This window comes from Panthera leo, chromosome A2 (genome assembly GCF_018350215.1).
Source record: "Panthera leo isolate Ple1 chromosome A2, P.leo_Ple1_pat1.1, whole genome shotgun sequence".
In the NCBI taxonomy this organism is placed as follows: domain Eukaryota; kingdom Metazoa; phylum Chordata; class Mammalia; order Carnivora; family Felidae; genus Panthera; species Panthera leo.
In genome coordinates, this window is record NC_056680.1 from 13,604,840 (window position 1) to 13,617,401 (window position 12,562).

The 12,562-nt window shown below is 52.6% G+C and overlaps 1 protein-coding gene across 2 annotated transcripts in view; it reads right to left on the minus strand.

Moving 5' to 3' along the window:
• The window catches only part of ELL (elongation factor for RNA polymerase II), a 75,169-nt gene that overhangs the window by 29,183 nt on the left and 33,424 nt on the right, over positions 1-12,562 (minus strand). The window lies entirely within an intron of this gene.

Below are 12,562 nucleotides of genomic sequence, written 5' to 3' on the forward strand. Positions count from 1 at the left end.
GGAAAGAACCAGCCAACGGGGCACCTACGTGGCTCAGTAAGTTAAGCGTCCAAATCTTGAGTTTGGCTCAAGGTCATGATCATGGTTCCGGAGACTGAGCTCCACACTGGGCTCTGGACTGATAGCATGGAGCCTGCTTGGGATTCTCTCCTTCTCTCTTTACTTCTCCTCGTCTACGCTCTCTCTCGCTCTCTTTCTCTCTCGCTCTCAAAAAATAAACATTTAAAAAACCCCACTAATAACACAAAATTAAAAAAAAAAAAAAAAAACAACCAACGGGCATGCTGGCCTCTCGGTGCCCATGGACCCATTAGCCGCTGGGGTGAGGGCTGCGGTTGTGTCGCAGACATGGCTCAGCCAGCATGGACCACGCAAGCCACACATGTACCCCTGTCCTTTTTGTTTACCAGGAGCCCCTTCTTTACCCAAAAATCAAGGATCCTGTCATCGGGAGCAATTTGTCACTGAGTGTGGTGCAGCAGAATTTCCAAACGTCCTGAGAGATCACACCGAGCACCAGTACCTACCTCCATGGGATCGGACACCCTAGAAGCTACCCTATACTTCCAAAGCACATCACCTCTCACTGCCAGGCCATCAGATATGGGACGTCCACCAGCCCCTTGTTCCGCTCCAGGACTAGAAACTAGCCCCTGCAGGCACAAGGCCCACTGTGCTTTGGAGAAAGGAGCCAGGCTTCCCCCAAAGCAGGCTCAGGGCCAGCTGCCCCATCCTACAAACCACAACCTGACCCCCGCCTGGGCTGACGTTCAGAGAATGAGAAACACAGCCCCTGTGGGGTCCCCGGCCTGGCTGGGCTCTTGAAGACACGACACTTAAGCAGCCTTTGCTTGGAATTGGGTTAAAGAAAGAGACCAAAAAGAAAACCTGCAGGCGGCCAATGAGCATGTGAGAAGCTAAGACTCATCAGTGAGGCGCAGGCTTTGTAGGGAGATACCGTGCACCTATCAGAGTGGCTAAAACAAAAAGGATGATACCCCAGACGTTCATCTCTTGCTGGTGGGAGCATACAAAGCACAGCCACTGTGGAAAACGGCCTGGTAGTTTCTCAAAAGGTTAAACACAGTTACCACATGACCCCGAATTTCCACTCCAAGGCACAGACCCAAGAGAAATGAAAACATAGATCTACACAAAATCTTATCTATAAATGTGCACAGAATTACTCTTAATATCCAAAAGGCAGCAACAATCCAAACATCCATCAACTGGTGGACAAATTCCCGAGGGACACAACGTGGACAAACCCCAAAGCCACTGGCTAAGTGAGAGTACCTCAACATATGACATCCTGCAGGTATGAGTCTGCTCATATAAATTTCCAGGAAAGGCAAAACTAAAGAGACAGAGAGTCGATCAGTGAGTGCCTGGGCTAGGGGTGGGAGCGGCAGTGGCTGCACATGTCGGAGGCCACTTCTCAGGTGGTGTAGTCACTCTCATGGACTCCACACCTAAAACGGGTACGTTCTGTGTGCTGTCGACACACCTCCATGATAGCTGTGACCTGTCCTCAGGCTCACGGAGGGTCTCTCTCGGAAGACTCCTGGGCTTTGAGCAACATCACCCGAACACAGAAGATTCCTGAACACCCAGCGGAGATATTCTGGTCTGGTAATCGTTTGCAGTGCAGGAGTGATATAAAGGAGATGGAAGTAAACGGCAGAAAACACAAGAGCACCACAGCAAAGGCGATGTTAAGACCGAGCAGTCCTACAGAGCTCTCTACCACCATCACCGGATCATCAAAGACAGGAAAGCAGGCTGTTCCTGGCAGAGGGAACAGCAGATGCAAAGCCCAGAGCAGAGGTGTGGGACGCCGTGGTGCACCCCCCGGTCTGTTAGTCCAGACCCCCACACAGGAGTCAGCCAGGGACTAACTCTAGTACCGTGTGTGTCTGTTATCAACACAGGGCAAGGTCTGTGTCCTCCAGGGGCTTGGGGGACAGGGGACATGACAACGGTGATGCTAGGAGTCCGGATATACAGTAACAGTGGGGAGGAACTAGAAAGAGTGCACCTCCCTGGAAAGAATTCCACCAGGGCAGCCCCAGAAGTTCCTGGCTGACAACCAGCACCCACGCCAGCCGGTGTGGTGGGCGACCCTCCCCCTGGACCACATGCTCCCCGTGGGCCATTTAGTGAAGCATTTAACCGGCTTGGTTGCGGTCAAGCAAGTTATCCGGAAGACTCCTTTCTTGCAGTCACTCATTTCCCAAGGGCAGTGGCTTCACCCATTGGAGACGCTGGCAGAGAGGCCTAAAAACCCAGGCTTTCTTGACAATGCCAAGTGCATGCCCCCATGCGACGAGGCTGTCACCACAGAACCAGACTCCTGGCTATCCGGGCTCTCATGGTGTCTCCCTCCAGCAGGAGCACCAGACCCTTCTTGTCAATAGCAGAGCAATGCACTCACGCTATCGCATACACACTTGGGTGACTCCCCACAGGCCCTGTCTAGAGCCACTAACAAAAAGAGGCTCCGGGACAAGACCCATCAGAGTTCCGCCCGCCCCGTGCAGGCAGGGGAAAGGGGCCCCACCTGGTAAGACATTAGAACAAAGGGAGAAGCAGCACCTCAGTGCCCTCACATTCACTAGATGACAAAGTGTATTCTAACGGCACTCAGGCCACGCCATCCAACACTGGACAGCCAGTCACAGCCACAGCCACACTTAGGGCCTGGTAGGGCCCACCCTTGGTAATCTGGGTTAATAAGGGTCCCTGAGCCACTGCGGCTCTTACCCATCAGCTCCTCCACCCCAGGGCAAACTACCTTGACTGTTTTTGGTTTTGTTTTTTATTTATTTTGAGAGGGGGAGAGAGCCCGCATGCATGCAGGGGAGGGACAGAGAAAGGGAAAGAGAGAGTCCCAAGCAGGCTCCACGCTGTCAGCGCAGAGTCCGATGTGGGGCTCGATCTCATGAACCATGAGATCATGACCGGAGCTGAAATCAAGAGTTGGACATTTAACCGACTGAGCCACCCAGGTGCTCCTACCTTGACCTTTTGGGCAGACTTTCCACACGGGGCACCTGCTGGCCACTGTGCACCCCACCCCTCCGCCTTAAGATTTCCAGGAAGAAACCTAGGTGCCAGCCGGGCCACCTCTCCACAGGCTGCAGGAATTCGGTTTTGGAGTGTCCTCTATACTGGCATGTGACCATCCCACCTGCCACAAACTCCCAGCTCAGAGACCCAGCAACATTTTAATGAAGCACAACAAAAAGAAAATTGTTGCAAGAAGGTTGTAATTTTACGGAATTTTATGTATTTATTTATTTATGAAAGAGACAGAGTGCGAGTGGGGGAGGGGCAGAGAGCTAGGGGGACACAGAATCCAAAGCAGGCTCCAGGCTCCGAGCTGTCTGCACAGAGCCTAATGCTGGACTCGAACTCACAAACCGCGAGATCATGACCTGAGCTGAAGTCGGATGCCTAACCGACTGAGCCACCCAGGCTCTCCTTATTTTACGGAATTTTGTAAAGGGTTCTAAACTGTACTGAAACCTCGTGTGTGACTCCACACACGAGTGTGGCCTTTGGCACACATTATTTTGCCCGGGGAGGGGGGGTGACACTTGCAATGGAAATCTGTTTTTAGATCAAAGTATGGGTTTTATTCTTCTAAAAGGAAGTTCTCAACTACTTACTGTAAAGCAAATACACTTAATTTGAATGACTCAAAGCACATCTAGCCTGTCACCTCCAAGAACCTACTAGAATGAAGCTGGCTGCATCATTCAGCAGTTCTTAACCCTCCCTCTGAGTCAGGTTCAGGGTGGGGCAGGTAGGCTGAGGGGAACCCCAAATGCTGTGCACCCCTGTGGAAACCCCAACCACTGGGTCAAGTCACATTGACAGAAGTGGCTTTCAGCATGAGGGGCATCGCCCCAGCTTCCTCCCCCTGCCGTCTAACAAAGAGGTGCAACCATCTGGGCTTCTTCCCACTCCAACCAGCAAGCTGCAGGAGACACCAACGTGGACCCCCACTTGGAGGTCACTGGGTGTCTGCTGGGTACACTGGGGACACAAGACCCAGCAAAGGCCTGCTGCGCCTGACCCCCGTGGGTGGCCAACGGCCAGTGGTAGCAGAAGCAGCCACAGCTTTGTTCGCACGAGCAGTGCCCCATGCCGCGCGCAACAGAAAGGCCTGCTGGTCTGAAGCTGGCTGTTCCCAAGGGCTCCCAGGGAAACACGGGCCGGGCAGCCTCAAGGCCCTAGGCTAGCAACTTCCAAATTCTTACAGGCAACAACACACACCCAAAGCCGAAGATCCAACACCTGAGAACAGCATGCCTGCACTTCCCCTCACTTAGCAGCCTCCGTGGCTGGTGAAGGCACAGAACTCAGTGCCATCCGGAGGTGGAGCAGCAGGGGACGAGGGCACACGCACACCAAAACATGTCCCACACGTCACAGGCAGAGAGCTAGCTGCACTTTGGGCTTGTCATCACTAAACTCCACGACAAACCTCAAGTCACAGGGAGGGTCAAATGACTTGCCCGCACCCACAAGGGCAGGATTCAACCCCGCCTGCCACCACTAAGGCCCACGTTCTCCGCGGTGGGTGATACACAGCTGCAATCTCCTTTTTTCCGAGCCCTTTAGGGGCACGCAGGCTGACCACGAAAGGACCCAGCCAGGTCCGCTGCAGTCACCTCTGGCCTTCTGTCTAGGGATTCTGGGGTTCAGGCCAGTGATTCATGCCCTCCACTCCACTGACAGGAGGTTGGCCTTTCCTCTTTGGGAGGCCACGGTCGGCCACCCGAGTCCAGGGAACATTTACTGGATGAACAGAAGGGCAAATGAACAGACGGCAATCTCATCAAACCCTCTCAGCCCTTCACAAGCAGACACTTACATAAGAGGCAGATAGACTATCTGGGTCCAGACATGCCACCTACTGGCAACAACAAGGGTGGTGGACAAAAAACATCCAACAACAATTTTCGGATAGGGGCACGGGCAGCACTAGCCAGAGATGTGCAAGAGAAGGGAAACAGCTAAGGGAGTCTCTGACTGCCCAGCTCACTACCTCAAGAAACTTTCCAGATCACAGGCGGGGGAGGCTGAAGGGGCTGGATGTGTAGACAGAGGCCCATGGAGGAGGGGGCAGCACAGAAGGATTCTCCTGGAGCCTGCACAGGGCCCTGAGCTGCTGCTCACAAAGGCTCAGGGGCACTTCCCAAGGCAGGGCCCCCAGGATGTGGCCTGGGACATGCCATATGTGGCCAGTCCAGGGGAGTCCTCGCTGCACCCCGCTAGGCAGTGGAGCTCAACTAATCCTCTTCTCTCAATTCCCCTTACTAAAAAAATCTCAGAAACAAGCTTCCGTGGGATCAGCTGATCCACCACTAACCAAAGTGCCTGTCAGAGGCCACAGCAGAACCAACACGCTTCAAGAAAGACAACGAAACCCAGCACACAACCCCATGGAATTCACAACACTCAGTATCCAAAACCAAAGCCTCCAGACATGTTGAGGCTATAGGAGAATGTGACCCCCTAACACAGGAGAAAATCCAGCCAATGGGAACAGACCCAGAAAGGCCAGAGACGATGGAACTGATAAAGGCTTTACTTTAGAGCAACCATTATATATTAAAAATGTTCAAGGGCTGGGGTTCCTGGGTGGCCCAGTTGGTTGAGCGTCTGACTTTGGCTCAGGCCGTGATCTCACAGTTTGTGGGTTCGAGCCCTGCGTGGGGCTCTGTGCTGACAGCTCAGAGCCTGGAGCCTGCTTCGTATTTCGTGTCTCCCTCTCTCTCTCTGCCCCTCCACCACTCACGCTCTGTCTCTCAAAAATGAATAAACATTAAAAACATTTTTTAATTAAAAAAATGTTTAAGGACTTAAACTTGAACTGGTGAGAAGAGAAATATGAGGCATAAGAAGAGAGCCACACGGAACTTCTAGGGCTGAGAAATGCAATATCTGGAAAGAGAAACTCACTAGGAAGGATTACTATTAGGCAATGTGGAAGAAAAAAGTTATGAACCTGATGACAAACTAACAAACACTATCCAAAATGAATCACACCCAGGAAAAAAAGTCTATAGAAAAGTGAATACAGCCTTGGTGAACTTCGGGACAATGGTACCAAGAGTTCCAACATATGCATAACTGGTATCCCAAGAGCATGGTATCTGAAGAAATAATGGCCCAGATGTGAGGAGCACAATAATTCAATAGATCCAAGAAGCTCCAGACGGAAAACAAAGAACCATGTCACAGCATACCATAAGCAAATGAGCATGACTGCTGATTGACATGCTATGAACCAAGAAGCAAAGATAAGACTCACAAGGCCCAGTATCAAAAAAAAAAACAAGCCTGGAGACCGGGGAAGGACATCTGTAAAATACTGAGGAAGAATAATGCCAACCCAGAATTCCTTATCCAGTGAAAAGAGAAGGGGAAACGAAAACTTGTGCAGACAAAGGCTGAGAGAATCTTTGCAGGAGATCTGCACTGCAAGGAAGATTCTCAAAGTCCTTCAGGAGGCAGGAGAATGACACCAGATGGGCCCGTGGCTCTGCACAGAGGGTAAAAAGCACCGGGTTACAGGGAATGTGTGTATGAACATGAAAGACTTGTTCTCATTGTGATATTTCCAGAGAAGACAACGGTGGGGGGTGCGGGGGTGGGGCACCTGGCTGGCTCAGTCAGTTGAGCATCAGACTCTTGGTTTCAGCTCAGGTCGTGATCTCATGGTTCGTGAGATGGAGCCATGCACTCTCAGTGCAGAGCCTCCTTGGGATTCTCTCTCTCTCTCTCTCTCTCTCTCTGACCCTCCCCCCACACGAGAGAGCATGTGTGCGCACATGCTCTCTCTCTCTCTCTCTCAAAATAAACATTTTTTTAAAACTGGCTTAAACAAAAAAGAAGAAGACAATTGACGGCTCAAGGCACAAATAATGATAATGAAGCACAGAATGTGGAAGTGTAGCCTTAAAAGGGTGGCAATGAGGGGCGCCTGGATGGCTCGGTCGGTTAAGCTTCTGACTTCAGCTCAGGTCATGATCTCGTCGTCTGTGAGTTCGAGCCCTGCATCGGGCTCTGTGCTGACAGCTCAGAGCCTGGAGCCTGCTTTGGATTCTGTGCCTCCCTCTCTGCCCTTCCCCTGATTGTGCGCGCACGCTCTCGCTCTCTCTCTCTCTCTCTCAAAACTAAATAAACATTAAAAAAATTAAAAAAAAAAAAAGGTGGCCATGAGGCGCAAGGACTGGGGTGGGGAAGACGGAAGCAAACCTGAGGCACAAGGTTAACTGGAGGGCTGCGCTCTCAGTGCCAAGCTAACCCTGGCCTCCCTTGAGCCCAGGCCTTGGGGGAATGGAGTAGCCAGACTCTGCACCTTTGCCTGCTGGACACGCTGGCCGTGCACCTCCAGCCCGGCTGACCGCTTACCCCTTTATGCACTCGAGGGGCATTTCCCGAGTCCCTCGAGTCCCAGGCCATGCCTCACAGAGCATGGCATGCAGGGCAGGACAACTGGACACAGGCCACCCACCATGGGGCCATGATTACACACAGAAGGATCCAGTGAGGGGATCCGGTGCACACGGCAAGAGGGCAGACCTGAACCAGGGTGGCAGAGGCTAGCGCGGAGATGCTGAGCAGCACAAGAGCGGCCCTGGGTAAGAAGACGTGGCGCAAAGGGAAGTCCGCGGCGGTGTGATGGGCACAGGGCATCCCCCTGGGCTTGTGGACCCCCGACAAGGTGTGGCACCGACAGTGCGGAGCAAGCAGCCAGAGCGCCGTCAGAGATGCCTTCACAGCAGGACCAGTGGTCACGCTCTGGACCCACCTGGCCCGGCCGCCAGCAGCTGGAACACCCTGGCAATGCATGGGCTCACCATGCTACCATGGCCCATCACTGCCTTCTGGCTGGCTGCTCCCTACAGGGGACAACATGGGGCCAGGGACACGCCATTTGTGAGGGGAGCCCTGTCACCCTATTACCTCGCCTACTCAGCAGGACAGAAGGCGGACATGCCAGGGAAGGTCCAACAGACTAGCCCGGGTGCTGCCCATTTCCCTGTTGCCTTGGCAGCTTTTGGGTTATTCCCCAGACTGTGATTAGCAAGTTATCAGGTAACACGACTTCCTATGACAGTCTCTAGGACACACCTGTCTGCATGCATCACGCTCAGTAAGTGTATGGGCTGCACTTCAGGCCAGCAATGCTACACACAACACCTCCAGTCTCTGCAGACCCTCTGAGGGGTCATGTCATTCCCACCACAGGCTCAGAGGTCATACCCTTCCCCAAGGCTGAGCAGCCCAGTGACTGCAGCAGGCATGGAGGGGGGTCTGGGGCCCTTGAGAGCCCCACCCCAGCTGTGGCCCTATCAGGACCCAGCGTAGCAGAACACCATCTCCTATTAGGCATGTGCGGGGTTTGAAACCAGGAGTTCGTTGGGACAAGTGTCGCTGTGCTTCGGCCAAGAGCCCAGGGTGAATCAGGAGGCCTGGTCGGGGTGGGCAGCGAGGAGGCCTCACTACAGAGCACCCTGCAGTCTTCTGGCCCCAGGCAGCTCCCGCAGGTGTAATAAAGACGATCGCAGGTAGGAAGAAACAGGCAGCATGCAGGGCAGGGCAACAGGCAGCCCCACAGGAGGAGGCATGGATGCTGCCCAAGGCAGGCCCCTTTACGCCAGGACCGGGACAGGGAGAGTCAGAACTTCACCATGGCCAGAATCCCCCTTTTTCTCCCCATGGACAAGAGCACTTCTTGGGTAAAGCAACAGGAAGTGTTTACAAAATCCACCTCCAGGTCCAGGAAGCACACTAGGTAGGCACTGAGTTACATTCAGGGTACTTAACCGAGTGATTCTGCCCCGGGGGACACGGGCCACGTCCAGAGACATACTTGGCTGGGGAGGAGGGCCCTCCTGGTCTCTGGAGCATGGAGGCCAGGGATGCTGTTCAACACCCCACAAGGCCCACAACAGGCTAACTCCAGAGTGATCTGGCCCCAGACGTCAGCGGTGCCGAGGCAGAGAAGCCCTGAGCTAACTGCTGTCATGAGGAAAGCAGAGGGGAAAGTAATTGCCAGAGCAGAACGTGGGCCATAACGTGGGCTATTCCACGGGACAAATGACCTGGTTTCTTCGACAGATGGATGGCACAAAAGGAAGAAGGATGGAGTGCTATAAATTACCAGACTTGACACACACATCACGTGGGGGTCTGCGTGGACCCAGCCACGTGAAGGCAGCCTGCAAGGGTGCCTGGGGCTGCGCCTCAGGTGCTCTCACTGAGCTGCATAAAGACTGTCTGAAAAAACCAGTTCCTTTCTGTAAACATTCAACTCAGTCACTGAAAAAGCCAAGGGTGCGATGAAAATGTGACCGGGATTATTTTACAAAAACTCCAGCAAAACTAAACAAAGTGGGGGAGGGGTGTCTTGGGGAAGAGTTGAAACGAGAAGGGTCAGGCACTCACAGAGGGCAAGGTTGGGAGATGGCATGGGGCCAATCGTTGTTCTCATCTCTGTCATTTCTTCACGTTAACATTCCCATGTGAAAGGTCTATTATTTTTAATTTTAAGTTTATTTATTTCGAGAGAGAGAGGGAGTGCAAGTGGGAGAGGGGCAGAGGGGAGGGGGAGAATCCCAAGCAGGCTCCACGCTGTCAGCGCAGAGCCCCACGCGGGTCTCGATACCGCGAACCGTGAGATCACGACCTGAACTGAAATCAAGAGTTGGACGCGTATCTGACTGAGCCACCCGGCACCCCCATGTGAAAGATTTAAAACAAAGAGTGCACACGTACAAGCCCTCCCACACCACACAGAACGGACACGGGGCAAGGCCAGCAAAACGGACAAGCACCGAGTCTGCACGTCATCTGGGGAAGGGGGGGAGGGCCAGCAGAGGTAAGACAAGTGAGGACTGGTCTGACCTGGACACAGCCCCAGGATGTCTGCCACTGGCCTTGCATAAGCAGCAGCACCCAACGCCGCCCCTCCCAGTTCCGGAGTGCCAACTCTTCCTGGGGAAACACGCTCCCTGTAATCTACACGGCCTGACCCTCGTAACGCAGAGCCACCTGTGGAAAATGACCAAAAAGAAGGCATCTGTTCTTCCCTAAAGACTCTGTCTGTAGGACTCTGCAAACACAAGTGAAGTGCACCAGCATTTCTTTGGGGCTGTGATCAATCAATCCTCTCCTGAGCAGTATGTGACCAAGAAAGGGGGCAGTTAAGTCCTGAGAAAAGGCCTGGCTGCAGACCTCCTGGCAACCGTTCCCACCTGCCCCCCCTCCCCCCTTCCCCTGCCTCTTTCCAGTAAAGCACAAACAATTGGGAAACTCTTTTCAAGGAATCCTCCCTGCAACTTCCCGGCAGATTCTGAGCAGGATGCCGAGGCTGTGGAAAGTTTAGACAGTGTCTGTGGCCGTGAGGGGCCATTTCCATGAAGTACAAACAGGGAGAATGGAGGCACATTCATCACTGCGTGGAGGGACACGTAAAAGCAAGAAGAGATTCCAAGCAGCCAAGAGCCAGGTGTAAATCAGGACCCACACAGTAGCCAGCACAGCAAATATTTCTACCTAAATTCATGGACGTGCACAGAAGGTTCGAGGATTAGAAAAAAAGATGCAAATCACCTGAAACTGTCACCTGGACAACCCCCCCCACCCCCCCACCCCCCCACCCCCGTGTGTTTTGTTTGATCTTCTTGGGTCAGCAAATAAAGGCAGACCAGAAGGGCCACCTTCTTTCCACGGAGATTCCCATGTGCCCATCCATACTCCAACTCCCCACCATGCCCGGTCCCTGGCGATCGCCAATCTGTTTTCTCCTTTTCCAGGTTATGTATATGGAATCATGCTGTATGAGTTTCCTGTGACCACTATAACAAATCACCACAAACTTGGTGGCTGAAAATAAGAAAAATGTATTCCCTCTGTGTCCTGGAGCCCAGAAGTCTGAAATCAGTATTCCACAGGCTGAAATCCAGGGGTGTGCAGGGCCACACTCTGTCCAGAGGCTCTAGGCAGTGAGCCTTTCTCGCTTCTTCCAGCTTCTTGGGTCTCTAGGCATTCCTCAGCTTGTGGCCACATCACCCCAATCTCTGCCTCTGTGGTCACACTGCCTTTTCCTCTGTGTCAAATCTCTTTCTGCCTCTTGCTTACAGGGTTACTCGTGATTACGTTTAGAGCCCACCCAGATGATTCAGGATGATCTCCCCACCTAAAGATCCCTACCTTAATCCCATCTGCAAAATCCTTTTTTCCATCTAAAATCACATTCACAAGCTCTAGGGGTTGAGTCTTGGACGCTGATCAGACCCTTATCCAGCTGACCACACACACTTCGCAGAATGCCTCTGAGATTCACCCATGCTGCTGTCTCCAAAGTCCATTCCTTTTTACCGTTGTTAACCTACTGTATTATGCCAGCGTGTTCATCCATTTGCTGACTGAAGGACACAAGGCTCATCTCCTATTTGAAGGACTAATGCATAAAGCTGCTATAAACATTCACATATGGGATTTTGTACGGACATGAGTTTTTGTTTCACCCAGGAGCACAACTGGGGGTCCTACGGCAAGTGTCTGTTTAACCTTATGAGAAATTGCCAAATTGTCTCCCAGGGTGGCCACATTCCCACCAGCAATGAGGGGAGTCCAGGGGCTCCCTACCCACACCAGTATTTGGCATCCTCGGCTGTTTTAGGAAGTGGCAGCTCATCGTGGTTTCCGTTCGCATTTCCTTATTGGCTAATGACGTGGAGCATGTTTCATGGACTAATTTGCCATTCTTTCATCTTCGTGGTGAAGCGGTACAAAGCTGCAATGCATTTTTAAAAACTGGGTCGTTTTCTTAGTATTGCATTTTGAGAGCTCTTTATATGTCTGGATACAAGAGTTTTATCACGCGAGTTTTGCAAAATCTCTCCCAGTCCATGGCCTTTTTATTCTCTTACCAGTGTCCTTCAAAGAGAAGTTCTTAATTCTGATGAAGGGGCACTTACCAACTTTTTCTTTTATGGGACTTGTTCTTTGGGGTTATAGCTACCCCTTGGCTTTTCTGAAATAGTCCTGTTTTATGAAAATCTAAATCGCCATTCTTACCAACCTTTTTTTCCCAAAAAAGAAGCTCTAGGGAACTGCCAGGTCCAGCCCCCTCAGCCCAGTCCCCGCTGAAGTGTTTCTCTCAGATGCTCATGTCTGCACACTCCCTGGATCGCGACCCTGGATGCTCCCTGGATGCTGACCACTTGGACACCATCTGGTTTCGGCCTTATGACCCTGGCGGGTTGGGCCGGGTACCGTCCTCCCACCACACCCGCCCTTTGCCCTGAAGTACAGCTCTCACTACTTCGAGGCCTCCATACTGGTACAACCAAGTTGGGCCTGGGCCACACGGGGCCAAGATCATTCCCCCGCGGGGTTCCGTGTGTCCCCTCGTGTATCGGCCAACACAACCACCCTTAGGTGCCCAAAGCGGTGGCCCTACAGACGGGACACTAAGTGAATCAGCACATAGGGTACATCAGGACACAGGAAGTACAGAAGGACCCATGGGGCA